This window comes from Prionailurus bengalensis, chromosome A1 (assembly GCF_016509475.1).
Source record: "Prionailurus bengalensis isolate Pbe53 chromosome A1, Fcat_Pben_1.1_paternal_pri, whole genome shotgun sequence".
Lineage (NCBI taxonomy): Eukaryota > Metazoa > Chordata > Mammalia > Carnivora > Felidae > Prionailurus > Prionailurus bengalensis.
Genome location: NC_057343.1, coordinates 48909601 through 48936117, shown reverse-complemented (window position 1 = coordinate 48936117; position 26517 = coordinate 48909601). Strand labels below are relative to the sequence as shown.

Sequence of the window (26517 nt, the reverse complement as noted above, 5' to 3'; positions counted from 1 at the left end):
TCTACACTTGTAAAATGCCTAAATGAGTTTATATTCATATAACTGTGAATAGACTCATCACCTGTTATAGATCCTGAAATTAGTAATTGGGGGCAAGCAGTACTATTTTATTATAACTGATTAATGATGCTACTAGGAATCTTGTTTTTTGATTCATAGAAACAAAGTTTTCTTGTTAAAAACGCCAATGCTCAATGTATGAGTGTTAGCCTTTTCATGCATGGTAATATTTGGGTAGGAAGAATTCTTTCACCATATAGTAGAGAGGTATTCTTTGATTCATTTAATAATGAATTCAGTAGATAGTTCTGGAGTGCCAGCTATATTCCAGGCACTCTTCTAGGCATTGTGTGTACATTAGCAAATAAAACAGACAAAAAGATCTGTCCTTACTGAGATGACAACCTAGCTGGGGGGAGATAGAATGTAAAAAAATAAAAAATAAATAAATTATGTTAATTGTTGGTGCTGATATATGGAGAAAAATAAACCAGGGAACAGATTTAGGACAATGTAGGGAAGAAGTTGCTATTTTTGAAAAGGTTTCAAAAGGGAAGTTCTGACTGACTGGGTGAGCAGACAACCAGGGGCGAGGACATGCACAGGTGTTGATCTAAGCACCAAACCCTTGAAGCAGAGGGAGTCGCAAGTGTATAGCTGTGGGGCAGGATGGCCTTGTGTGTTCAGGAGCAGCAAGGAGGCCAGAGTGGGTGAAAACTGGGAGGGAGAAGAGTGAGAGATGGGATGTGGAGAGGTAGCAGGTAACCTTGACACACTCTGGCAGTCTTTGCAAAGACTTTTCTTATAAAGAGTGAGTGGGACACCATTGTGGGAGCCTTGAGCTGAGGAGGGAGGAGGTCAGATCTGACTTAGGTTTTAAGACGTTCCTTCTGGACAGTATCCTGAGAAACGTCTGTAAGGAGGGGAAGATGGAAGTGGGGAGTCAATGCCAGAGGGTTCTGCAATAATCCGGGTAAAAGAGGAAGAGTCGTACCAGGGGAGGTGGTGAGAGAATAGCAGACTCTGCATCTAATTTGAAAGTAGAGTTGATTGCACTTGCTGACTGACCACATGCCAACTCTGAGAAATGATACTAAGATTTTTACCCTAACAGTGAGGGGAAGGAAGTGATTGCTATTGACTGACATGGAGAAGATGAAAAGGAATAGATTTAGGGCTAGGGTCTGGGGCTCAGTTTTATACAGTGTAATTTTAGTTGTCCATATGCATATGAGTTTAGCTATAGAGTAGAATGTGGACTATATCAATCTGAAGTTAGGGGCCCCTTAATATACACATTTGAGAGCTATCAGGATATTAATAGCATCATTGATGGCATTTAACCCAGAAGACCAGATGAGATCTCTAAGGGAGTAGGAGAGATAATTAGGAGATCCAACAGCGAACATAAGCACTCCAATATTGGAAAAAGGAGAGGGGAAAGAAAAGAATGAGAGAATATGGCATTCTGGAAGGCAAGGGAAGAAAATGTTTCAAGGAGAAGACAGTGCTAAACTATCTCTTTATCAGTTAATATTAGTGTTAAACTTCACCTTCTTGACCTATCTGGACCAAGTTCTACTGATAGGTCAAGATGATGAAGACTGAGCATTTGCCACTAGGTTTGTTTACACGCTCGATTTAATTTTTGTTGACCTTCACATACGTAGTTCGAGTAGAGTGGTAGGGATGAAACTGAATTGGACCCAAGAAAGTACAGGAGAAGTCAGAGTACAAAAAAACTAGAGAACTTCTTGGCAGACTTTCGTTATCATGAAGAATAGAGAAATGGGGCGGGAGCTGGAGGAGACTGTGTGGTCAGGAGAAAGATTTTTGAATTTTTTCCTAAGACTTGGCAAATGTCAGGATGTTGTGTGCTGAACAATTGAGCAGAAAAGGAAAATCTGGTGATGCAGAATTGAGGAGACAATTACTGGAGCAATCTACCTGATGGGGTGAAAGATAAGGGGTGGAATGCTGGATGGAGGAGTTGCCTTTACATGGGAGAATCGACAGTCTATTCATGGCATCACGAAGGAAGGTGGAGCTGTAAGAAATGGGTAACTGGGGTGTGAAAGCATATGTGGAAAATCCACTCTTGAGGGCTTCTTTTCTCTCATGAAAATAAAAAGCAAGGCTATCACTGGACAGTGAGGATGGAAGATGAGGTTTGGAAGTTTGAGGTGAGACAGGTATAAAAAAGTCACTGGGGGGCGTCTGGGTGGCTCAGTTGGTTAAGGGTCTGACTTCATCTCAGGTCATGATCTCAGGGTTCATGGGTTCGAGGCTCTGGATGGGCTCTGTGCTGACAGCTCAGAGCCTGGATCCTGCTTTGGATTCTGTGTCTCCCTCTTCTCTCTGCCCTTCCCTGCTCTCGCTCTGTGTCTCTCTCTGTCTCAAATAAATAAATAAATAAATAAAATAAGTAAACATTAAAAAAAAAAAAAGGTCAATGGGGTCAGGATATGTCCCAAGGTTGTTGGGCAGTACTTACACCCCAAAATAGCATTTGGGGACTCACATTCCTTGAGAAAAATATTCCCAGATTATCAAAAGATGTGTTTGAAAACTGGGTAATTAAATATTTGGGGGACCCATTCTATACTATGTTGACTCTGTCTTTTACAGTCATAGTGTCAATTAACAGCGAAACAGCTGTTGGAAAAACAGCTGCTATAGCATCCTCTTCAAAGAAATGTCTACTGTTCTATAACCAAGTTTTTTCCAAATGTTTGAGAGCACAGAACTCTTAGGGCAGCAATACTGATTAGCCTCTTCCAGAACACTGTTCCATGGACTCCAGCTGGAAAATCACTGCCACAACTACAGCATCATCAAAGGCCATCACCAGTGCCCTGGAGAAGCTCTTGAAATCATCACTATTCCATTTACAAGGGGCAACAACCGAAAGTAGATGCACAACTTAAGACTCTAGGTAAATAGGAAAGAGCTCACTAATGTTTTTTTGAAGTTCCTCCTTCGTGGGCCAGAATGGGGGTATAAAACACCTTCCATAATAATTCAGTCTAACGGGAAGAACAGTGTGCTCAAATCTGACATGCACAGACTGGGAGATCCTGGCAAGTATCTACATTTCCACAAACAGGTTTCCTTCACCCATTGTGGGTACAGAATGCACAGTGATTAAGAGTACTTTACCCGAAGGACATCTATGTAGAAGCAAATCTCAGCTTCATTTCCTACTAGCCTTGTCACCTTGGAAACAAGTTAACGTCTATGGATCTCAGTTTTCTTCTTTGTAAAATAGAGAAGATATCCCCTCCCTCACAGGCTATTGGGAGGAATAAATGAGATAAAACACATCAAGCACTTAGCACATTGATTTTTTACATGCGTACTGTAACACGAGAAGGCAGTAACTGATAGGGAGCACTTCTCTAAATTAAAAGTCCTCTGAAATTGTAAAGCAGCAGCATTGGTTCTCTATTAACGATGTGGCAAAAGAAATTAAGTTAAGAATGTTTTTACAAGAGAACACATAATACAGATAGATTTGGTTCTTAAAAGTACCAAGCTAACTCATTTCTCGTCACCAATATTCTTAATCTGTGTTCTCCCCGGGATTCTGACAACAGGCTACATCAGACCTGTATTCAACTCTTGCAGCATTATTGCAGAAAGAAATGACTTTTCTGTTGGGGATAATAATAGTAATAAAATAATATTATTTTAGATTTGTGGTTCAGCATTTCCTTTACAAGCAGGGATTGCTCCTAATGGGAAAATAAAGGTTACTAAAGGGTTAACTGACTTAGTAAAGGTCAACAACATGGCACAATCATTCCACTCACAGAGCAGGCAGGAAAGCCTGTTTCTGACATATTTATAACTATGGTTAAGATGTGCGTTTAATGTTCTTTTTTATTCAAAGGTCTCTGACCATTTAAACCTTTCCTCCCTTTAACTTAGATGTGCTTTGCTAGCCATTAATGTCCTTTAAGTACCTGCTTTATGCTCATTCTAAGATCGGGCCCTACCAATTTTGAAAGAATTCTACCTTGACAAAATTCCAAAATAATGACACCATTTTTAAAAAAACGAAACAAACATGTTTGAGTTACATAAAACTTTCCTTTAGATTTGAAATGTCAAAGAATTAACTTGCTTGCATATTGTAATAAGATAATGCTTAGACTTTGTGATGCTAAGAATAAGAAATACTTTTGCATATAGGTTTAAAATGTGCTTGAATGTGTCTGCTCTTAACCTTGGAACCTGATCCAAGATGAGGTTCAGAAATAAGAACTAAAAACCTCAAGTCTAGGGTTTATTGCCAAATCCGTAGAGAATTGTCTATCTCCTTTCTAACTTTGATGCTTCTAGATAAAATGGCAAAATATTTCTTTGCTGCTTGATTGCATGTTAGTAAATAAAAGTGATATTTGTAAGTATTTTGGGGGTTAAATTATATAAATATTTTTATTAGTAAGAAGTGCCGGTCCCAGATGTAGATATGCACGAATGGACACAAGTCAATACACGTGCACAAAAAGAGATAGAATTACGTGTGGTGTGCGTCTAGATTTTCTCAGCAGACCCCGCCATATGTTTCTTGTCTAGGGGGCTGCCCAGTGAACTCATGCATGTGGATAACAGTTCTAGCAGGCAAAAAGCCATATAAACAATGAGCATAACTCATAATGAAACAAAGAAGCATGCTGATAGCAAATTGTATCCTTATAAAACACTACTCAACCAAACTTTTTAATGAGTACTTTTGATAAATGAATAAATGAAGTGTTAATATAATCATCCCGTTGAAAAATAATCAAATGTTTGATGGTGAAGGACCACATAGCATTTTGCCCTGTAAGAGGTGATAGTCACTTCCCCTCCTTGACTTTTGCCTGTATTGTAACCTCTCTGGAGTCGGCCAAGACAGTACCAAGCACAATGCCTGAGAAACAGTGGTTAAGTTCTACGAAATATTTTATTTTGCCATTGCAATAGGAAAGAACTGCTTCTGGTTTCAAAACAATGAAAAAAATTAAACCCTTTAAAATTCAGGATTTGAATTCTTTGTCATTTTCTGTAATAACTAAAATGTGTACTTTCTGCGGAGGGTGGGGGAGGGAGGGGTAGTGTAACAAAGCTATAGAGTTTCATTCATGCAGGAACATTTTTATATGTTAAAAGTAAGCCTTATGCTTCACCTGATGTTTTCTCCTGAGAAAATACAGTCGCCCTGCTTAATTCAATGAGGAAAATATTTAATAATTGATGAGGATTTGTGGAGTTGAAAATTGTAAACAAGGCAGTATTTCAATACAACAGCTCTAAAATAACTAAATAGACTTCCTCTGTTGTATTTATTTACCCTTTCTATAGCACCTATCATCTTAATACTTAGGCATAAAAGTACCAGGCATAATGTGAGGATGAAAATATTATGATTCCATCTAATTTTTCTCTCTCGGTAGTTAAAATATAGACAGTGTTCAGCCATACATTTATTTCCCCACGTTACGCTGCTTAGCTTCTGAGAATTCCTTATGTACGACAAATATGCAGTGATTGGTGTGAAAGAAATATGAAGGTGAGACACTGTATTTTAGTTCAAGAATCAGTAATTTGTTTAAATACAAACAATCTATGAATGTGTAGATATAGTAGCAATAGCCACTGGCCGTCAATTCAATTTTCTTTGCCTTGGTTTCATGCTCATTTTCAAAGACGCTCTCTCTCTCTCTCTCTCTCTTCTCATGAACTTCACAACAACCAGTTGAGTTCCTGAGACCCATTCGCCTGCTGGGTCTGCCGAGGTTATTCAGCCCTTTCACACTAATGAGATACATGGAAATGATTTATAGCAGAACAATTAATAACAGATTGTAAAAAATCCTTTTAAGTGTTGGTTTGAAGATAAAATGATCTTAAAGCATCAGATGCCTCAGAATCCTCATCTTTGCTATGAGAAGCGTATTCCTTTTCTTTTTTTTTTTTTTTAAGTTTTCTTTTTTTTTTTTTTCAATGTTTGTTTATTTTTGGGACAGAGAGAGACAGAGCATGATTGGGGGAGGGGCAGAGAGAGAGGGAGACACAGAATCGGAAACAGGCTCCAGGCTCCGAGCCATCAGCCCAGAGCCCGACGCGGGGCTCGAACTCACGGACCGCGAGATGGTGACCTGGCTGAAGTCGGACGCTTAACCGACTGCGCCACCCAGGCGCCCCAAGCGTATTCCTTTTCAATATTTAGTGGGTGCATACTCCATGCCAGGGCTGTGGCAGAGAACACAAGAGAAAACTCCCGTGCCCTTTGGAGCTCCCACTCTAGTGGAGGGAGGCTGCAGAGGGAGAGACAGAAGTAGGCAACAACAGTAAAGCAAAATATACAATATTAGGTGGTGGTAAGTGCTGTACATGGAAAGTTGAAGCAGAAGGAGGATCAAGAGTACTGTGGGGCTTGCAGCTTGTAGCAGTTTGGCAAGGCCCACCCTGAGGAGGTAGAAACAATAGTTCATAGGATTCTTGTGGAAAAAAAAAAAAAAAGGAAACTGCAGTGTGATTTGAGCAGTGTGTAGCCCACAGTAAAGGGTTAATAAATGCCAGTTGGAACCAGAGGTAGTGATGTTTAGTATTGTTTTGAGGAAGGCTTTTGTTTCCTGTGTTCCTTCGTTTGCCATGGCCATTTGTATCTGAAATTAAGAATGGAAGTGTTATTTGGATATCGCCTTAAAGCTTCAAAAAGCTAATTTGTAAACTAGCTAAAAATACAGAACTGAAAGATCCTAAGTCTTCCTGGGTAAGTTATGCACAGTTTGTCCTGTCTTAAAGAGAGAGAGAGAGAGGAAAAGGAGGAGGAAGGGAGGAAGGAAAGAAGGAAAGTTCTTTAGTTAAGAGTCTTTTTTTAGGAATAAAATTGTTTTAAGTCACACGGTTTAAGTTATTTGAACTTTATATGTATTCTAACTTGCAAGATAGGTCAATTAAAACAGATGTATGTCAAATCTAGGAAGATACTAATCTTTGCTAATTGGGTTGACTAGGTTCAAACATTTTATTGAACTAATGTATAAAAATTTTATACATTCCTCCAGATTATTTTCCTTTACAAACAGCCCTATTATTCTAGTAGGTGTATTTTGATAGTAAACAATAAGTTATTTGCATTAAAGCAGCCAAGAAACTAACAAAGCTAATATAAAAGGAAAATGAGTAATTATAGGGTACCCACTATGTGTGGGTGTGGACTAAGCAATTTGGAAGTTGCTTTCATTTTTCCTTCAAAAATTTTTGAGGGAGGGCGCCTGGGAGGCTGGGTTGGTTGAACTTCCAGCTCTTGGTTTCAGCTCAGCTCAGGTCATGATCTCAGGGGTTGGTGAGATCCAGCCCCTGAGTCGGGCTGAGTGTTGACAGTGGGGAGCCTGCTTGGGATTCTCTCTGTCTTCCTTTCTCTCGGCCCCTCCCCCACTCATTCTCTCTAAATAAATAAATAAATATAAAAAATTTTTTTTTGAGGACTTGGGTGTTGGGTGCTGACTGAAGCCCTGGGGAGACAACTGAAGAGTGGTCAGACACATTCTTGCCAAATCTAGAGCTTACAGCCTTCTAGGTGAAGGTAGGTAACGACCTCATTAGTTCTTCACGTCCTTGTAAAAAAGGTGCCCTCCCAGTTGCACAGGGAGGAAAACTGCAAGCAAGAAAATGAGGCAAACCGTCAAGAGTCACTCAAGGGTCAGTGATGAGACCCAGAATCAGTTGAGGACTTCCGGTTCACAGGTGGAAGCCCTTACACCGATGACTCAGTAATATTTGAGTGTGAAATACAAACGCAGTTGGTGTTTACCTTTCTAATTATGGCTTGTTTATTCAACTTTTAAAAATTAATGTTCATTTCTCGATGCACATCAATGGAGTAGAAAGATGAGCCATAACCAGACTATGCAACTGGGCGAAGCTAAGCTGGGATTCACGTTTTGCCTTAGGTAAATCACACATGGATTAATCTGAAATAACTACATTATGGTTTGTGCACTTCGATGACTTTTTAAAATCACATTGTGTGGAAAAGTTCATGTAAAGGAACATCGTCAAATCTTTTTTTTTCCTAAGTTTATGAATGGATGTGTTTCCAATGATGGTGTCAATGACTCATAAGCTTAATGGCATGTTTTTCTTTTAGCTGTCTGCCACCAAGAAGTCCATAGACAGCCTCAGCAACATAATGGTTTTCGTCTTAGGACTAGAACATTCTAAACAGTTACATAGCGAAAAGGCACACACTGTCAGTTGACTGGCCCAAATTCCATCTGAGGTGCCCTAATCCACGTCTACTTTCCTGTGATTGATTTTCATGAGACCATGTGACCCAATAATGGCCAATGAAATATAAGCAGATGGTAATGTAGGTGAGGCTTCTGGAAAACTTTCTAAAAGGAACAGACTTGGCCTTAACTTTGAGATTTTTTCCTTCTTCCTGCTGTGGTGAGAAAAAGAAATTATGCTTTAAGAAGGGGAGCAGAAAAACAAAATGCGCTTGGGGAGCAGGAAAACAAAATGAACTTGGAGTCTTGGGGCACCAAAGATCACCTGCACGGCCTCCACTGGGGCTGCCTCCCTTTGGGCTTTTTGTTTTGTTGAAGGAGGGGTTGGGGAGGAGACAGGGCAAAAAATATATATCTTAAGCAGCCATTAGTTGGGTTTTCTGTTGTTTGCAAATTAAAGTAAAGCAATACTAATCAGTGTTGATCTTCAACTTCCTTTCCTATCTCCTTTCCCTGTATTTTCATTTCTTGTTCTTTTATTCCCAAGTTTCTGACTAGTTTTTAATTTTTTCTCCATATTCTTTTTTATCAGTTCTCTAATATACCATTTTACTTTCAAATTTGATAGAATGGATTTTCTATTTCTGTGACTTCCAAATTTATCAAAACTGTAAACACGCTAATATTCCTGAATTCCATCCTTTTAAGACCCTTTTCTTTTTCCTTCTTATCAAGGCTTGAAATATGAGACAGAGTTTCCCATTTTCCTTCCCGTGCACCCCTTTCCCAAAATAACAAGTTGTTGCATTTTAGTTTGAATTTGTAATGTCTTTTGCAGCTGTTGTAACGTTCATTTCCTATTGTAGTCAGACTCATCTCAGCCAAGCTGTGGCAAGAGAAATTGATTCAGCCCCAGCCTTCTACCCACTGTTGTCAAGTTCAATTTCTACGAATCGGGGAACTAAAATTCAAGCCATTCTTGTTTTCCAATTTAAAGTTTTTTATTTCAGAGTACCACCCAACTAACCAGAACACCACCCAGTTAGCCAGAACGCAGGGAAGATGGTACTCTCATATATTATGGTGTCCTGGTAAGTTAGTAGAATAATTTTGAAAATTAATCTGGTGAAATGTTTCTAGAACAGTAAAAACAAATTCATCATCTTTGCTTTGGTAACATAACATAGAGGACACTTCCGAAAAAAAAATTTTTTTTAAAGAAGCTAAGACGTTCACTGTAATGTAAGTGTGATTGCAAAAATTTGGAGAAAATCCTAATGTGATAAGTTAAATAATAGCAATTCACTACTAGGAAAAATGATTATGAATACTTTGTCAAAATAAAAAATATGTCTAAAAAATTGCAATAAAATAAATCCCAGGTTAGAAAGACATAGTTATTCCTGTAAGAATAGGAGAGGGACATGACTGGGTTGACCAGAACGGGGGGCTTAGAGTATTGGAAATATTCTATTAGTTAAGCCAAGAAAAGGCCACAGGAGCATACCTATGTTGTATATTACTTTACACACATGACATAGTTCATATTAAAAATAAAATTATCTTTTGAAGAAATTTTTAACCTCCACAAGGTCTTTCCCCACAGTCTTCTTAATGTTTCCTAACAGATATAACTTCATCCAGAGTATTGTAATTGTACTTCATATTATAATTATTCATTGCTTTTATCTAAGCTCATCTTCATACACTTATAATACTGAGGCGAGTGTCTTGTATATAGTATGAAATTAAAGTATTCTGCAAACTATGTACACTGTAGATGAATTGAATTATTTCCATGGTGGCGTAATTTTTACTTATAAAAAATAAAAAGGCAAGGATAGCTATGGTTCAAATCTGATATGCCTCGATTTGCTATATTTAAAAAATGCAAACTATCTCTATTTACCACATTATATCTCCAACATTTGCAGTCTAAAAACTTGCAAAGTGCTATTTTTAAAAACAAATTTGCTATGAATTTTCCCTCTGGTTATAAAAAATTAAAATTTTATTTAATACAATTCCACTCAAAGGAGAGTGAAAAGTAGTATAATTGAATAAATATGAGAGGGACAATGCAATTAGGTAAATATGTTCCAAATTTGGTACATTTCTGTATGTAAAAACTTCTAATTTAAGGGAAAATTACTTGAGGAATGTTGCCTGGATCCGTGTTCAAAAGGTGTTTGTCAACACATTTCAGAGTTTTGCTTATTATTTTTAATATGTGCACCCAAATGGAAACTCAGGTTTTCAGGTCTATAATGTTTTAATGTAGGTCATTCTAATTCTATTTATTTTTTAATTAGTTCAACAAACATTTCACTAATCACCCACTATGTGCAAAATAGTGTGAGGGGTAAAAGGAAGGCTAAATAAATGGCTAACTTACAGCCCTTTTCTCAGATGGTTGCCTGTCTAGGGGAGCCAACAATATTTAAGGAAAGCAGAAAAGTCTAAGTACCTAAAGAGTAAGTGAGGGAATTAACATTTGCTGGATGCCTACTTGGGCCAATATATTTCACACTGGCCCAAGTAAGGATCTAGTAAGTGTTAATCCTTCAAAGTATGGGAAATATTATTTACATGGGCAGAAAAAATGGAGAATCAGAAAGGCACTCTTTCCATTACGTTAACAGAAGCTTCAAGAACGGAAAGATAATTTTTTGATGAAGAGGTGGGATATGTAAAATGTGTGCAGGGCGTCATGGAATCATTTTGGGAAGATTCCAGAGCAGACAATGCGGGTGGGGGCACTGAGCCAACTAGTAAAGGCAGCCAGGATGGATGGCGCATGGCAAGGTGTTCACCTGGGTAGAAGGTTACAAGTCTGAGATATGAGAACCGAAGTGGGGCCCTTAAATGTCATGGTGTTGTATTGACACTAATTTGTGTCACTTTGGGTTTCTAACTATAGATGTGCCATAATTAAGGATTTGCTGGAGGCAAGGTGGAATGGAGCTGAGGGAAGGAGGCCAGAGGTTCAGAAGTGCACGATGGGGAGGCGCGTGGTGGTAGCCCTGAAGGAGACTTGACTGCGCAGGACATTGGAAAAGAGAGAACATCCGAGGGAGTGATGATCAAGCTAGAAGGACCAAAAACCATATTGACTGCAACAAAACAAAGTTATAAAATGTCATTTTCCTCTAATTGCCAGACAGCTCCTCACACAAATCAAAACATGCTGTTTACCATGTAATCACATAATATCACCAGCTGTTTGCATTCATAGTAAGTCCTCTTACATGCCTTTCTCAGACTTAAACAGGAAAATTCCCCTTTGCTGAACATTATTGCCAAAATAGAACACATGAAAAAAAAAAGGGCATTGAAACCTAGCAATACATATTCACTTCTGGCCCTAGGAAAAATCAAGACTGTATTTTAAAATATATGAAAGCTTTGGAAATCACTTTTATTTTCACTTTGAATCAGCTCTAATCTTTCAACACAGCTTTTACTTCTGAAAATGGACTCCATTTTCCCCCATCACTGCCTGGAATTACATTTGTGTTAAATCATCCATGCAATCTTTGGCATCACTAATCCTAAGGCTTAAGAACTTTAAATATACAAAGATACTGAAGAGAGTCTTTACCTTAGAGAAATCAGGGTGTGGTGCAAGTAATACTCTTAATATTGTAAAAGAGTTTTCTACCACTGACACTAATTTTTCAAAATGTATCACCACTGGTGAAGTGGAAGTAAGATCTGACAAAAAGTTGCAGGTAGGTAACGTTTATTTTGACATTAGCAACTTAAAATCTCTAGTTGCAAGTTGTGCCTTATCACGTACATTGAATGAGATAGATGATCTGCTTTGGGGGTTGCTTGTGTGTGTTCTTCTCTTTTCTAGGATAAGATGTTAGGTAGAAGAATACCACGGTTAAGAAACTCCGAATACCGACCTCCATCCTCCTCGTTAATTCATTCTTCTTTTAGCATTTGCGACAGTGAACACTAAGTAAAATAGAAGTATATGAATTTGGGGAAATGAGTCATCTTTGACCCAAATTATCCTGGTTTTAAACAGAACTGAAATATGATAAAAGATGGGATTTGAAAGATACTTTCAACACTGACTTTTTTTTTTTTTAGAGTTTGTTTGTGTGTATGTATGTATGTATTTAAAGAGTGAGCAGAGATGGGCAGAGAGAGAGAGAGAGAGAGAGAGAATCCTACGCAGGTTCCACATTGAGCCACCCAGGAGCCCCTCAACATTGACATTTTACAATTTTGTGATTTCAAATTTTTTTTTTTTTTGTGCAACCAGAATTATACATTCCTGGTAAATTAATTTTGCCATGTTTACATTTCCTGATTTTTCATATTCTTGCACACACATGGAAGTGGAGGGTAAGGGACTACCTGTAAAGATATGCACGTATTTTTGCTAAGCTATGTATGCTATTTTCCTAACTTCTCTCCTTCTGTTCACACCTTAGTTTGTTTTACCCCAAGTTCTATACAGGGAATGAATTACATGAACTGAATTGGAAATGTATGCCTGTACACACACACACACATTTACTCCAGTATCCTAACTCCCAGTGATGACCACCTTCTTCATTCTTTGGTTTTGATCTTCTGCTATCTTCTCCCTTGCCTCTTTATATCTGGAGAATTGCCTTAATCAAACATTTCTATTCTTTATCTGTCAACAATTATAAAAAACAATCTGCAAATATTTTTTCCCCTAACTAACTTGATGTAGTTCATTTTTTCAGCCACATTACCCAGAGTCTGGATATTAACCTTGACTTTCCCCTAATTTCCTTATCTCTGTGGAATGGAGTCTTGTACTTTTTCTATCTTTTGTCATTCTATTAACATGCCTGTGGCTGTTGCCAAAAGGAGGGAGTGCAGCTTGGAATGCTACACGTGCAGAAAAGCGCTGGCTACAGAACATATTTATGGTCAGTCCGCTACTCAGCTCTGAGAAAGAGCTGTTAGGACAAGAAGTGCCACGATGACATAATTTCTTACAGCATCCTTCACTCTTACAGTTAAACTCACTTCCTTCACTCTCTGCCCCACCTACAGGGAAACTTCACAGTGTTTCTAGTAGAGGCAAGTTTTTCATTTAAACATTGTACATTTGTCAATGTTCTACCATTTTTCAAACTTGTCTTTTCATGTTTCATCCAGATGTAGTGCAGCGTAAAGGGCTGTTTTACCTGATTAGCCCAGGGGATGGGGTCCGGAGCCCCTTCCCCTCCCCCCCCCCCCCAAAAGAGACTCCACCCTGCTACCGCCCTTCTGCGTGCCCGCCCCATTTTGCTCCAGGGTTCCAGATTCCTGCCCCACCCACGTCTTCAGCCGTGGGCATCCCTCGCCTTCCTGCTCTCCCCACAGCTTTCCTGTTCTCAGATGACTTCACTTAAGGAGTGGTCCACGATTTTAAGACACTGTTACACTTATCTCATTTGTTCTTCTTCGGAACCCTAAGAGTCGGGCAGATCCCTCCTCGCAGTCCTGTTTTGTGTCTAAGAGTCAGGCCCATTGACTCATCCCGTGTGGACTGGAAGTGGGCTGCTGTCGACTCAGCGTCCAGGCGGGACCACCTTTCCCATCATTCCTCACGTAGATTGTGGCAGGTGGCAGAGGCCACACCAGGCGGTACCCTGCCTTTGTTTCCATTAATAACGCACACCCGGCCTTTAGAAGTGTTTGGAAAATGCCACACAAAATGTAGAGCACGGCTTTTCCTGGCTAGAAGTCGTTCCTTTGCTCTCATTTCCTGTTTCTCGGCCTCTCCCTTGTTTCTCTTCCCACCCCACTTCATGCCACATTACTGCAAATCTTGCTCTCCCTAACATAAACTTCCCCTTCGCAGCCTTCCCACCGCCGGGGCGGTTTCCCGCGCGGGGCGGGCTCAGGGGCACCGCGCAGGGGTGCCTGCGGGCTCGGGAGCTCCAGCGCGCTCACCTAGGTTTGCAAGAGAAGTGGCGCACGCATCTCCACCGCTGACCGCAGCGCCCGGCCAGCCCACCCTCGCACCCCGCCCGTCCGCTTCCGCCCCGTCTCCTCCCCGCCCCCGCCGACCCTCCGGCGCGGCGCTGACCCCGCGCCCTCCGAGCCGCGGCGGGAACGGCCGCCCCGCCGCTGCCTCCACTCTCCCGCCCCAGAATCCCGCGGATCCGCTCCCCCAGGCGCGAGGGCGGGGAGGGAGGGGCCGCAGGGGAGAGCGGCTAGGGCTCCGCTCCCGGTCGCCCACTTCTCGTGCCTCCCTCCTGGGGCGCAGGGCCGGGGGCTGGACTCCCCTACGCCGCGGCTAGGAGCCCTCGGGGGCCTCGGCAGGGGTCTGGAGCTCCAGCTTCCTACCCCTCCTGCAAGTTCGCCTGCTTTCCCGAATAACTAGCGCGGGCAGGCACCCCTTCTCCCGGGTTTCCCGAGCGAGGCATGCGTCTCCCCTGCCCCCATCCATCCCAAGGTGAAGCACTGGGAGGGAGGACGCCCCCGCTTCGCCCACAACGTGCGCTGCTCCCGAACCCAAACAATGATCCCTCTCCCTTCCTCACCCAGCCCCCGGCCCGCCCCACCCCCGCGCGTACCCCAGCTCCGAGAGCACCGCCCGCCCGGCTGCCCCTGCTTTGGACCCCATTGTTGCCCGACCCGGGCGATGCCTGGCGCCCGGGGGCGGTCCCCGGGAGCCGCTGCGCCGCCTTGCCCGCAGCCTCGGCCGGCCGCTCGAGCCGGCTCCGCCCACACCTTTCCAAGTTAGCTGGCGGGCGAGCCGCGGGGACGGCTCGGGCGCCCGGCCCCCTCCCTGCACGCCCCCACCCGGGCCGGAGCGGGGAGGGGGCGGGGGGCCGGGCGGGCTGCGCGCTCGATTTGCCTCCGAATTCTCTCCCGAAGGCTGCCTTGCGCGCTCTGACACAAAAGAGGGGACTTTCTCGCGGCTCAGCGCGAGTCCTCGCCTGGCGAGTTGCAATCCGGGGGTTCCTCCCGCCGCGAGGCCCCGCGGGCCCCCCTCGGCCGGCGGCTCCCAAAGCTCCGTTGGCCATGTGTAGGTTATTTTGGGTGCAGCAGCAAGGTGGTGCAGGTGAAAGGGAAGCGCGGCCGAGGCCGGGGGGCGGGGGCAGGGGTGGGGCGGGGTGGGGCGGGGTGGAGGCTCCGCGGACCCACCCCCCAGCCCGGCGGCCCGGGCGGCGAGGCGAGGGCCGGGCAGTGGGTGTTGCCTTCTACCTCTGCGAGCGGGGAGGGGTTAGTTTCCCACAGGGGATTTCAACCATCACACTCAGAGCCCGCCTCCTAATCCTCGGGCGGAGCGGCTCGGGGGCCCCATTTTATGGCAATAAAGCGACTTAGCGCCTGCTGAGCGAGCCCCTCCCCGCCGCCGCCCCCGCCCTCGGCCCCACCCCGGGGCTCGCCCGCAGCGGCGGGGCTTTGTTTCTGGGGAGGAGGACCCGGAGCTCTTTTGTTTGGGGGTTTGGTGTTTTCACCCCCCCCCACCTCACCTCACCCCACCCCACCCCACCCCCCACGCCTCTCCGGTTTCCTGAGCTGCGGGCTGCAAGGGAGGAGAAGCGGCGTCTTGCAACCCCCTCGGCTGGGCCCCGGGGTAATTCGATGCGGGCCTGGCGAGGCTCCCCACGCTAGACCGGGGCTCGCGTCTCGGCAGCCTCCACCCACCGGCCCACCCTACATTTAGCGCATCATGTGATCCGGGTAAGTCATTTGCAAGTACAACAGTTCCCTGGGTTGCCCCCCATTCATTTCCTGAGAACTGCAGAGAGCAGCTGAGAGGCTCTGCCTGTGCGTGTGCGAGTGTGCGTGTGAGTGTGCGCGGGTGACGCCGTGTGTGTGCGAGAGTGAGTGTGTGCGCGCGCGTGTGTGTGCGAGAGAGAGAGAAAGGGAGAGAGAGAGGGGGACTCTGTGTGAGGGAAAGAAAACAATTTCTCCTGCTCTGCAGCTTCTGTTCAGGTCTGTGCCGATTCCGTTTCTTATCAAAATAAACAACCCCCTCCTTTTTTTTTTTTTTTTTTTTTTGCCATCCCAAATCAGACCGTGTTCTCTTAACATGTTTTATTTTCCTTCTGTCATCTGCTCAAGTTAAATCATTTTGGTTGGTCTGTGTTCTTAAAGGGGGAAAGTGTTGGGAAGCGGGAGGGGGCCGAGGGAGGGCGATGCTATTGCAAAGCAAGTAGCGTCGGTCGGATATGTGAAGAAGAAAGAAGGAGGTTTCTCTCTCCACCCCCCACCCCCCGCACCAATTTTTTTTTTTTTTTAAAGAACTTATCAAGTACCGTGAATTAAGCAAATGTTTTTCTACCCCTGGTGGAATTGTTGGTTGCAATGTTTGCCTGACGGTTGCCAAGGATGGGACATAAAACACCCTGGCTGAATCGGGGAGGCGGGGGTGGGGGTTGTGGAAGTAGTTTGCCCCCAGGAAGAGAGCGAGTTCGGTGAATAGCTGCCGCACCGGGGCTGTGTGGGCTGTGGGTGTGCGCTGGAGAGAGTGGAGGGGAAGGGGTTAAGGCGGAGATGACACTGCTGGCATGAATAGTGGTCCTGGTGCTACATTCATTATTGTCTCTGGTCGTAATGATGTGTAACTGTCACTTGCTACAGTGCCTGGTCCGCGGAAGTAGCCAGGGGCTGGCCCGTGGCTGTTATTTTCAATTACGGGGGAGCCGGCCGGAGTTGACAAGGGGCAACTTTGCACGTCCACCCGAGCCGGGCAGCCGGCGGAGCTGGCCTGGGAGCCCTTTCTAGCCTCAGAAGCTCGCTCCCAGGACTCGGACTTGACCTCCGCGACATGAGTTGGTGTTCGTGTTAGATGCTCCCCTATGGGGAAAATCAATCCTGCTTTTGTTGGGTAGAGAGCTGCGTATTAGAACTTTGAAAAACTTTTATCTTTGGGGAAAAGGGTGGGGTGCACTCAACAGTTCTGTTTCGAAGTGCATTTGAGGCAAACGTTTGGAAAAAGTACCAATTCCTTTGTTATATGCCCTGCGGCTTCCCAGCCCCCCTTCACCCTGCGCTTCGAGTTTTGCATACTTTAATAGTAATACCCTTAATTCAGCTGATAAAAACTGACTGTTGAGTTAAAGAGTGTTAGTACAACGGAATGTGTAATCTGGATAAACAGTTTGTATGGTTAATATCGTCAGCTCTCTAATTTAACAGTACAGATGGTTTAAGTATCGTTCTGTATGGATTGTTTTAAGCAATCCCACTGGCTAATAGAATTCTCGGCCGAGCGCTGGAATATTTTATTGTAAATCAGCTTTAATATTCTCTGTTTCCCGGTCACACCAGGGAGGTGAGCAGGTCTATTTACATTTGGTGCCTGTGCATCCAGTGGCCTCAGTAGACATCTGTCAATCAAATAACGTCATTGTGCAAATCCACCTAGACGCCTCCAGGCCCTTTTCTTACTGGAGGAGAGAGTTGTTTAGATAAGTAAATGCTTTGAAATAAATTTGGTGTCTTTTAAAAGGGAGCCTCTTGTGATGGGAATAGGAGTGGTCACTCTGGAAGAGTGGGTGTATTCCATCATGTAACAAATGCTCTTTGGAATTGGCATTTAATAAAAACAGTGACTCCCCCCACCCACCCCCCCCCCCCAAAAAAAAAGCCTGGTTGTGCTGTTTGTAGACCCCATTCGCATTTTGTTTACATTCTTTAAAACCACGCAGAAATTGGTTGCGATAAAGGGGTATACTTTTAGGCTAGAAGATGTTTAACTGTGGAAGCTTAGTAGACATGGGATGGTGAAGGGCAAACATTTCAGTTGCATAAGTTGTATCTTTATCGCTGCAGCCTGGTCAATCGATTGGAGACTAGCTTGAGTATGGTAAGCTTCTTTGAGTTGGGGAGGGAGCAATTAATTAGAGCATAGAAGTATTGGCAGAAATTGGTAATGCATTTAGGAGAGAAGTTTATTATTCTTGTCTTGTAATTCATAACTATTATGAAGTATACCGAAGCTGGTGAAATTTGGAAGTTTCAAATTTATGAACCAAAACCATGTAACTAATATAGTTGTGTCAGATACACAGAACATTCTTGAGGAATTTCTGTTTATTTTTGAGTTGCTTCAGTTATTTATCTATTACTTAGCGATGCCTATTTAAAAGAAGCTTCGGTCAGCTAAACTTTATTTTGGAATGCTTTGTATTACTATTTATTGAATGAAAATTATTGTGCCAGTGGGCCCTTAACATATATTTTTTTTCTCCAGAAAGTTCTTTTTCAGTAACTGAATGTCATTTGGGAGAAAACTGGTCCTGGTGTAGCATTTGAGACCTTGACCTTAGCAACTTTTGGCTGGTGGTTGTTTACTACAGCTGCAGCCTCTGTGTGTACAGAAAGGGAAGGGACTGCAAACACCAGTGTGCTCACTCTCCCCAGGCCAAGGGAAAAACAAATCAGGATGCGTGATGTTCATTCATTCCGAAGAGGGTGCATCAGGCATAGAATAGCAGTAGTGTTCTGGTCATTTAAAAATATATATGTTCCTCGGGGATTACTTCCCTGCCTCCTGTGAAAGGTAAACAAGCACTTGAACAGACTGAGTGAGTTTTAAATGTTCTATCATGAAGCAGGCTGTTATCCAGTGAATGAAATAATTTGGTCTTAAACATAGGTGTGGGTTTTTTTGTGTGTTTTGTTTTCTTCTTTTTCCTCTGCAAAGAGGACGTAAGTGCTTAGGCCTCTAGGCCTACACTGAGGGCATTTTGAACTCAAGCCAGTGTTGGTTAATCTAGAGTACTGAGTCGCCTTACCAGTGAGGTGATATTGTTAAGCAGTTGAACATACGAAGGTCCTCGGTGTTTTTGCCATTGTACAAAATGGAAAGTGTGGCATTTCATATTTATGTGTGAATTTCATTAAGATAATCAATTAAATTGGGGGTGTCAAATGGTTTTCTTTAGATTGTGAGAGAAACAGTCTTCTTAGAGGGTTTACTTCATAAATGTAACTAGATGATTTGTGTATTGATACAAACTAGTTGTATTCTACAAAACTAGAGGTGCAGACTTATTTGAAAAGTTATTTGTTTTGGATAAGGAAGTCTTCCCGCTTGTGCTTTCACGCTGATTAAGGAGCAAGAACTAAAAATCTCAAAACTGCCTTATTTAACAGTTTCATTTAACACCCATGGTTATCTTTTTCCTTGTAGAAAACAGCTTTCATTTTTATAAATAATTTCTAAAATAGGTTGCGGTTGCTTGCCTTTATCATTTATGTTTTGAAAATGCTGTATGATAGTAGAGTGGTAATATCTGTATTTTTGCCCCCTGTTCACTTATTTTCTTTTATGTTTATTTTTCAGCTGACAAATTACGCACAGCTTTCAGTCTTTAGTATGTACAAGATGTAAGGGTAAAAATATTAAAATTAAATCACTGGCGACACCCTATAAACCACAGCCTTAACTCATCCACCACAACCACAGCTCCCCAAATCAAAACGCAAGTAAACAGATGGGCCTTGCCCTATGCCCAGGAGGTCAACAGCCCTGGGCTCTGTGAGATCTGCTGTATTTCCAGATCCCAAACCCGTTCAGGGAAATGTCTGACTTCAACAGGCCAGAATTCATTTTCAGGGCCTGGACCAGCCACACCCCGTCTGATGTCAGCTTTTGAGTTCTTGTGGCTGAGAACACATGCTGTGGATTAAATGGTTACTTTCTCTATATATTCTCAGTAATTATGTTACAAAAGGATTTTTCGGTTTTGGGTGTTTATTGTCATAAAAGTGGCTACTTGAGTAGTCCTGTTGCTCCATAAAAATTTGTTTGGGTCTGGCAGTAGACTACAGGATATTCACCCAGAGAATTCTGCTCTTGGCGTGGTCTTTCTTCCTGTCTTTTTCTCCAGTGAAAGTCATATACTTCTGTTGCTGTTTCGTGGTATATTTTTTTGATTATTAGCATAATTGGACTGGTCTGAAGAGTATTGCTTTTTAGGTACAGATGGGGTAGCAGGAAGCCTTTGCTGCTGTACTGCTGCATGGAAGGTGAGAGAAACCATTGGAGAGCTTTGGGATAGTTTTCTCCATCCCATCAGAGGTAATAGAAGCCGCAGCTATTACAGTTTACTGGCCTAGACAGCCAGGAGTTGTGTTCCCAGTGCTACAGTCACAACACCTGTGGGTTTTTAGAATTATTCTGGGCGTGATGCATATGTGTATATTACATGTATGTGTATTTGCTATTTTACGTATATTTTATGTATATATATGCATGCATATAGTATTTATGAACGTGAGTTTTTATATTCTGTATGTTGGTATATATCCCCCGGCACCCCCGACGCTACATATATTACGAGCAAGAATTACGGTAAAAAGTCCCCCTCCTCCCACTTGTATACAAAAGAAGGAAAACACACAGTTTGTTTTTTCCAAATCCTATGTTTAGTAATAATGTTCTCACTTGGTTTTGAGTTTAGGAAGCAAACTTAGAACGTGAAAACAGCCTTGCCCCAGAGAAAACAAACCAGCATAACTAAATGAGAACCAAGATAAATGATTGTGAAAAAATGAAACAGTTAACTGTAAAGAAAATATTTACTCATTTCACAATCCGGTATCTGCTAAGATTATATATCCTGGAATCTGGACTGATTGAGGTGGCAGAGATATCACAATCTGAAGCAGGGTCTCTTGGTTACTAAAACTGGACGACCTTGGTTAAATTTCTTAACCTGAGTCTGTAAAATGGGAAAAATAATAGACATTTTACAGGGTTGTGGTGAGGGTAAAAGAAGATAGTGTGGGTACGAATCACTTTGTAAAACTAGAAAGTACTAGCGTGGCAACTGATTTGACAGGAAAACCACTCCCTCTCCATCCCCCACATCCCTACAAGGGATGAACTTTCCAGCCTCTCTAAGTGAGCATATAAATTACACTTATGGAGAAGGAATTTCCGAGTGTGGGTAGAAAACTTCTGGCAGTCAAAGGTCATGAATTCCATTCCTGTCTCACCAGAGATTTGCTCTGTGACCTTGAGAAAGTCATTCTTAAAAAGTTTCTCTGTAGCTGGTATGTAACTTTACCATTAACATTTGTATAATGCAGGTGAAGTATCTGAGCTTTTCAAAAGAATGTACATGAAAATACAGTTCCCATAATCATTTTACAGAAAACAGAAAGTGAAGATCAACAGTGATTTCTTAGAGATTGTAAACCTCCTTCAGTGAGACCACTAGTCATTAAAAATACCCTTTTTTTAATAGAATCATTAATTTTGTGCTGTTATTCTATAATTTAGAACAGTCTTATTGAACTGCAAATCCCTAGTTAAGCGAAGATTCTGTTGATTAAGCTATGTCTGATTTATGGCTTAAGCCAGAAATAAAGCGTCTTGGTTAGACTCAAACATTGTTGTAACACAATAAATGCACAGCCAAGACAGGTAAATGATGGAGATATTACATGGATATTTGAAAATTTATTGAACATATTTTATTTATGCACACATTTTTTCTGCTGTGTACATTTCTTTACACACATACATTTGAGAAAATTAACAATATTAATTTACATAATTTCTCCCCAGCCACATTTTCTTCAGTTAAGAAACAAAAAAAATATTTTTTCACGCTCTGTGTAAACACTATTCTTGGAAGAGCAAAGAAATTGACTCACACTAGCTCATCAATAGAATTCATTTTAGACTCTTTCTATGTCACACATACACCTTGCCTAACTCCTGTTCCTGTTGCAACTATCACTGTAAACATCACTTCCTCTGAGATTCTTACCATCCCTTACTTTGCAAAGTACTTGAATAAGAATATTGAATAAGAATAAGAATACTGAATAAGAATATTCAGGGTTCCAGGCTGTGTTCTATGACCCTATAGTACATGCTGTTTTTCTGGTGCAACTGCTTGTTGATTTGCTGGTCCCCTCCCAATAGTAAGCCCCTTGAGAGCAGGAAATGATTCTTCTTCATAGTTACTGTACTGGCTTCTCACCCAGTGCCTACCATAGTGACAGATCACACAGTGCTAAAATACTTGTACGAGGAACAAATTAAGGAGTGCAATCTCTGTGACTAACCCTCCAGTAGCCAAGTGCCAGTATCATGGATTTTTCCTTCCTGAGTCTTTTGATCTCTCTCTAGCTAAGCATATTCAACTCTATTAGCCATTCCACAATTCACTACCTTTTCCTGCCTTTTTTTTTTTTTTCTTTTTCTCTTCGCGAAATGAAGCTTTGTAGTGGAGTCAAAGGGTGCTGGATTTGAAACCTCAGACTACTCGGGTTTGGCTGTCTGACTGGACAAGTTAATTCTCCAAGTCTCCGTTTACATATAAGTAAAAACAAAAACAAGAACAAATAATGTCAACATTGCAGAATAGTTTTGAAGACTAAAATTGTGGTAATGTCCATAAAGTGTCAGGTGTGTAGAGCCTTGTACATATTTAGTGCTCAATAAATATTAGTCTGCTCTAGGATATTGGTGCCTCTATCTCTTTCTCTGTCTCTTTTTTTTTTTTGTATTATAATTTTTAATTCCAGTTAGTTAACATACAGTGTTGCATTAGTTTCAAGTGTATGATATAGTGATTCAACGCTTCCATACATCACCCAGTGCTCATCAGGACAAGTGCCCTCCTTAATCCCTGTCACCTACTTAAACCATCCCCCCTCCACCCTCCCCTCTGGTAACTATCAATTTGTTCTCTACAATTAAAAGTTTGTTTCTTGACTTGTCTCGCTTTCTCTTATTTTCCCCCCATTGCTCATGTGTTTTGTTTCTTAAATTCTGCATATGAGTGAGATCATATGGTATTTGTCTTTCTCTGACTGACGTATTTTGCTTATTGTTTTAGTCTTTAGCTGTATCCGTGTTGTGGCAAATGGCAAGATTTCATTCTTTTTTATGGCTGAGTAATATTCCATTATATATATATATATACCACTTCTTTATCCATTCATCAGTCGATGGACACTTGGGCTGCTTCCATATCATATCTTGGCTTTTGTAAATAATGCTGCTATTAGTATTCTTGTATTCTTTGGGTAAATACAAGTAGTGTGATTGCTGGATCACAAGGTAGTGCTCTTAAAAGCAGCCATTCAGAATGAGTAGTAGCAGCAAAATAAAATAGCTACTCTTTATTGTTCAGAAGTTAGGTACTGTGTTTTTCACATGTTAGTTTATTTGATATGTACTCTTTACTACACAGGTATGTATGGTTGACTTTCAAATAATTTACACTTTGAATACTATATGTGGAAACCCCTAAAGTACCTTCTATACACTGGATTTTGACTTAAGGATGCATTGTTTTATAGCAGTTGTGTGATGGTGCTCACTGCCCAGTAAGAGTTCCCCTCCCCCAATGACTTTGCTATTTTTGACAGTATTTTAAAAAATAATTTGAAAATTTGGGGCACCTGGGTGGCTTATTCTTATTCTTATAAGCATCTGACTCTTGGTTTCACCTCAGGTCATGATCTCACGGTTCATGAGTTCGAGCCCCGCATGGGGCTCTGTGCTACTGGTGCAGAGTCTGCTTTGGGTTCTTTCTTTTTCCCCCTCTGCCCCTCTGCCCCTCTCCCTCTCTCTCCCCCTTTCCCTCTTTTGTCTCTGAGAGTAGGTCTCCTTCTTTAAATTTTATTATTATTAAAAAAAATTTTTTAATGTTTATTTATTTTGAGGGAGAGAGAGACAAAGTGCGAGCAGGGGAGGAGCAGAGAGAGAGGGAGACAAATAATCTGAAGAAGGCTCCAGGCTCCAAGCTGTCAGCACAGAGCCAGACGCGGGGCTTGAACTCACAAACTGTGAGATCATGACTTCAGCCAAAGTTGGACGCTTAACCGACTGAGCCACCCAGGTGCCCCAAGAGTGGGTCTCCTTTAGAACATGAGTCTGGTCCCTTGACATATATAATTTTTTTAAGTTTTCAGAAGTGCATCACATATTAAAATAAGAGATTCCTCTTTTTATTCATTAAATATTTGTTGAGTACATATGTATGATATTATGGTTTCTATTTTATAGATGTAGGGGCTGATTTTAACCCAATTAATGCCAGTAACCATGGTCAGTAGCCAGTTAGCTTTAAATATTTTTTTTTTGATGTTTATTTATTTTGAGAGGGAGAGCAAGTGGGGGAGGGTGGCAGAGAGAGAGAGAGAGAGAGAGAGAGAGAGAGAGAAAGAATGAATCTCAAGCAGGCTCCATGCCCAGCGTGGAGCTTAACACAGGTCTCTATCTCACCACCCTGAGACCATGAGATCATGACCTGAGCTAAAATCAAGAGTCGAATGTTTGACTGAGCCACCCAGGTATCTCTAAAGTAAAGATTTGAACGCTGGAAAGCCGTTGTGTTATGCCCTATTCCCTGTATTACTCTTAACTCCCTTCAGCAGTAAGTATGATAGTCCAGATTTAATCTTCTTGTAGAGTAAGAACAAAAAATGGGAGTATTAGACAGATACTGTATTTACAGGCTGTTATTTTGTTTGTAGATACTGACCTACTGCACTTACTAGCATATTTACCTCAATACAGAAGCCAATTTTGTGATGGTTGATACATGTGCTAAAACAAATTGTGAGACCTAATCCAAAAAATTGCTTTAGAAGGCAACTGCTATAGGGTATGTCAAAGTGGCAGCAATAGACCAGTAACTTCTGGCCAGTATGCATTCTGTCATTTGATAAAGCTGTTACAGTCAGAGGCATCATATGAGTAACAAAAAAACATTATCTCTATAAAAAATGCCTTACCCATTTGACCTACACTTATTTAGCTCCTATTATGTAATCCGGAATCATGTATGGAAACGGATAGGGCATTATCATTAATTAGCTGAAAATCAAAGAGGGAAGGTGAGACTTATGTGGAAACTTAAAATACAAAGTAAGTTGTGATACATGGACCAAGTTGCTTAAAATTCATGGGAAAAAATTCCTTGTATCTGGGAAATGAAAGGTTTTAGGTTTTTAGTGGATATGGCAATAATTCTTCATGGAAAATGTTTACTTTTTATAGAAAAGAAAAAAGCAAATCTGCAAGAATAAGAAAGCAAATTAAAAACATTATTTTGGCCACTGTGGTGGTTTCACACATCCTTTTCTGTTATCTTTTAGAGCTGATGGCTTTATGGTGTTTTGGCAAACTTTTATCATTTGCCATAACACGAGAATATTGTGATTCCCAAAATTAGATCCTGGGATATACTTGGCTAGTAGGACGTGCCGTGTTATAATGAGTTTAGAGAAGGTTTATTTGGGCAAAACAAAATAATAATGTTGATCGGTTAATAAAATTTTAAAAATACACTTTATATGGGGGCGTCTGGGTGGCTCAGTTGTTTAAGTGTCTGACTCTTGATTTTGGCACATGATCTCAGGGTTCACAGGTTCAGGCCCCATGTCTGACTCTGTGCTCATAGGCAGAGGCCACTTGGGGGTTCTCTCTCTCTCTCTCTCTCTCTCTCTCTCTCTCTGCGCTTCTCCCCTGCTTGTTCTCTTTCTCTCAAAATAAAGAAATAAACTTAAAAAAAAAAGTTAAAATAATGAAAAAAATATACTTTATGTGAGGCTGTATAGTCAAATTTTTTTCGTATTGCTAAATTTAAGCAATGACCAAAAACTTTGAATATAAGAATAAGAGGTTTTGTTTGTTTTTAACATAAGAATAATGGAAGGAAAAACTTGGAAACTGATCAATTTTCTGATCAAGAAGGGCAGAGTCCATTGGAATTTATCAGAGGTGTTGCTTGAAGGCATATTTAGAAAGAAACTTTACATTAAACTGGTTGGTTATTTAAAGTGACATCCTCTGGAATGTGCATTAGCTTTCTGCTTTAGGTATAAATACAGAACACTTAAAGAAACACAAAATATTTCATTTTGAGATAATACATAACCAGAAAGAAATTCACTCTTAATGAGTCTATAAAGAGCATTGATGGAATTCTTATTGTATGCTGAGCTCTCTATTGAATATATTGGGATTATACCAAGGCTCTGAGCTGAGGCAGTTGTTTTTATTTATAAATAGCTTGGTAAATAAGACACTTTAGAATACTTGAGAAGTATGGGATAGCAAAAAAAAAAAAAATATATATATATATATATACATATATATATATGTGTGTATATATTGGTTAGTGCTTTTTGGTTAGTGCTTGGTGGTTTACAGAGTTGTTTTTTGATAATCTTATAAGGTAGATTGGACACATGTTATCATTTTATTCATGAGGATATTAAGGTCATCTGAAGGTAGAATAACTAGAAGGTGGCCAAGTTGAAACTAGAACCTTGATTTTCAACACCAGTAAAATAATTTTTTCCATTTCATCTGATT

At 41.4% G+C, this 26517-nt stretch overlaps 1 protein-coding gene across 1 annotated transcript in view; it reads left to right on the top strand.

The window, feature by feature from the left end:
* Positions 1-15931: 15931 nt before the first annotated feature.
* The window catches only part of KLF12 (Kruppel like factor 12), a 446873-nt gene continuing 436287 nt past the window's right edge, over positions 15932-26517 (top strand). The window contains 1 exon segment of the mRNA XM_043580478.1: positions 15932-16154. The gene's annotated coding sequence lies outside the window, so the exon portion shown is untranslated.